Genomic DNA, 3,514 nt, shown 5'->3' on the forward strand with positions numbered 1-3,514 from the left:
ATGGTTGATCTATCAGCCAGATGCAAGTGAAATGCATGCACTCTTATTTCAGTGTTGTTGTTAATGTTGAGGTTATTTTAGCTTCGTACATGTAGTTTAACTGCACTGTTAAAGAGGGCGATTTTTACCATTCAACTGAACTGTGTGCATGTATTTTAGACACTTACATTCTTCTTGCTCCATCCATGCGATAACTGCGTCTTTCTATCAGCCGAGTTTCTATTTACTTATAGTGCTGTGTGTTCTGGTAATATCAATGGTTGGTTTATTTGCACCCGAGTTAGACCTGTCTGTTATTGGCTGAAGCGCAGGGCTCTTGTCTCTTTTTTTTAGTTTTTTTTTTTTTTTTTTTACTTTTTACTTTTTGAGTTGAATAATTTAATCTTTAAAGTTGTTCAAATGAAGTTCTTAGCAATGCATATTACTAATCAAACATTAAGTTTTGATATATTTACGGTAGGAAATTTACAGAATATCTTCATGGAACATGATCTTTACTTAATATCCTAATGATTTTTGACATAAGAGAAAAAAATTATATTTTTGACCCATACAATGTATTTTTTGTTATTGCTACAAATATACCTGTGCTGCTTATGACTGCTTTTGTGCTCCAGGGACACACATACAAACGAACACACACACACACACACACACGAACACACACACACACACACACACACACACACACACACACTGGTTAACCTTTAAAGGGTGTGGCCTAATCACAACCAAAACAAAAAAAAAGTAGTATATGTGATTATTTTGCTCTTTTTTAATTACTTAAGGATTATGTTTAAAATTTAAAATACTTAAATACAAAAGCTATGTTTAATGTTTACATTAAAGTTAAAAATTATAGTAATAATTGGTTTTGATTCTCCTATTTCATTATAGAATAGAAGAAAGCAAGCTGAGATCAAAACACAGCAAGATTTCAGACGGTAAGAAATCATTTATTCTGATCACCTTCAGTGCTTCAGACCTTTCACTCGCATTGCATTGATTCTGTGGTTCACACAAGTGACACATCTTCTAAGTTAACAAATTATGTATATTTTTTTTCACACATGGTCATTAAACTGTGATATAAACGGAACAATGAGATATTTAACCAGTACAGTCCTAGTGCTTGTGAAGGGTATATTTGTGACTTTGTCAGTAAGAGCATTTTACACAATCTGTTTACACGAACAAATACATGAAGACTTCAGCCTGATGATCAGAACTTACATGGAATTAAAGAAATAGCGTGATCTGCAGAATGTTAGATTATAAAAGGTGAAAAACATAAATGCTAAATCCAGTGGAGGAAAGAGTACTAAGAAACTGTACTTAAGTAAAAGTATTGCTACTTAAGGAATGATTTACTTGAGTACAAGTAAAAGTACTGAAAAATAATATGACTCAAGTAAGAATAAAAAAAGTAGTTTGCTGAAAAACTACTCGAGTTACTTCGTTACAAAGTACTTTGGTATTATTTTTCTATTTTTACCCAAAATGAGACGATGTGAGCATTATGGAGCAGGGTTAACCCTAACCCTAACACTCATGTACTGTAATGTCTGTTTCACAAGTGAGAGCCAGGAAATCCTTTATATGGACAAATGCATCAGATATCACTGCAGCGGAATAACATGCAGATAGAGACGCTTTGACAGACGAAACGTGGAAGACAATAAACACACCATTGCAGTGCAACGCTAATTGACATAGCTTGTATCACAGTATAGAATTTTATAAAATATATTTTTTGTCTCACTGTGATAAGAAGCAACATGGAACCACAGAAGCTAACTGTTTCAAACACGAATGATGTCATGTAGTGATTTTGGAGCAAAACATGATATTAGTCTCATAAATTGTCATGTTTTACGCTTTGTTAAGCAAACATACTACCTATCCCTGTTGCCAGGAGCAACTGTTTCATAACTAATTTTGAAAAGTACATTCGCGTATAAGATTATGTGGTTGTTTTTAAAAAGGGCAAAAGCAAAGAAGGGTAAGTGAAGGTTTAAAATAAAAGAAAGGATTTAAAACAGTGTGAATTGAAAGGTGCCAGTAAAAAATGATGTGGGGTATGAGTAAGGTTGGGCATCGTTTGAATTTTAATGATTCTGATTCTTGTCAATTCCTAATTTTGATTCCAATAAGGTACAAAATAAATAAATATTCTTGGATATCATCTTATTGCTAAATATTTCCTTGTTAGCTGAATACTATGAATGAAAATGAACAGGCTAAAGAACACTTTCACAAGGATGTGTGTGCAGCAGAGAAAAAAAGAGTGTAGTTTGGGATAATAACAAAGGTGGATTTTCAGTAGGACAAAAAAAGAGCATTTTATTTAACATTTTAACCCATATCTAGGCTTGTGAATCCAAACTCTATTCCAATTCTGGATTAGGACGCATAAGGTGAGGAATCATCTTGTTATGACATAAAAATGTCGATTCCTCTTATTGATTTTAAACCATTCTTGCACAAGAAGACTCATGCACTGTTTTCTGTACTGCACACATCAGAATCAGAATCAGAATCAGAATGAGTTTTATTGCCAGGTATGTTTACACATACGAGGAATTTGTTTTCGTGACAGAAGCATAGGGGCGCAGCCATCATTTCAGAAATGAGGGACAGAAATGTAAAAAAAAAAACTTTTGACTTTGGTCTAATTGACAGACATTTCTTATGTATTTTAATTGGCTAAGAAATCAAACGAACTGCTGGACTATAAACAATCATTTGTATTCTATAATTTATTTTTTTCTGTATTTTCCTAATGACAATTTTAGGATTGGTTTATAAAAACACATAATAAGGAAGAATAGTTTCTATACTGTAATAAATGTTATGTCGGTTAGCACTGGATTATTCATATACTGTATTTATTACCTCGAAATGACCTGAAATGACCTTTTATAGCTACAGCAATAGAGGGATGCCTTTGTCCATATTAGGGATTTACTGCAGGTCATAAGTTATTACTTCTATGAGGCCGTTTTGAACTTTCTGCATGAGAGCGCCCTCCGGCTTCGAGTATGAATGAAACATGCACCGCATGAGAGTGTATAGCGCTCCGTAATGTTCATATCGTCTTGTTTTGGATATGAATAAATCATCCGGTCATACATAGACTACCTCGTTTCTTCGCCCATGTGCTCACACAGAAAAAGTGATTTTAAATGCATCTGATTGACAGATAAATCATGGTTGATCTATCAGCCAGATGCAAGTGAAATGCATGCACTCTTATTTCAGTGTTGTTGTTAATGTTGAGGTTATTTTAGCTTCGTACATGTAGTTTAACTGCACTGTTAAAGAGGGCGATTTTTACCATTCAACTGAACTGTGTGCATGTATTTTAGACACTTACGTTCTTCTTGCTCCATCCATGCGATAACTGCGTCTTTCTATCAGCCGAGTTTCTATTTACTTATAGTGCTGTGTGTTCTGGTAATATCAATGGTTGGTTTATTTGCACCCGAGTTAGACCTGTCTGTTATTGGCTGAA

Source organism: Sinocyclocheilus grahami, unplaced genomic scaffold, assembly GCF_001515645.1.
Source record: "Sinocyclocheilus grahami isolate Dianchi unplaced genomic scaffold, SAMN03320097.WGS_v1.1 scaffold2165.1, whole genome shotgun sequence".
Classification (NCBI taxonomy): Eukaryota; Metazoa; Chordata; class Actinopteri; order Cypriniformes; family Cyprinidae; genus Sinocyclocheilus; species Sinocyclocheilus grahami.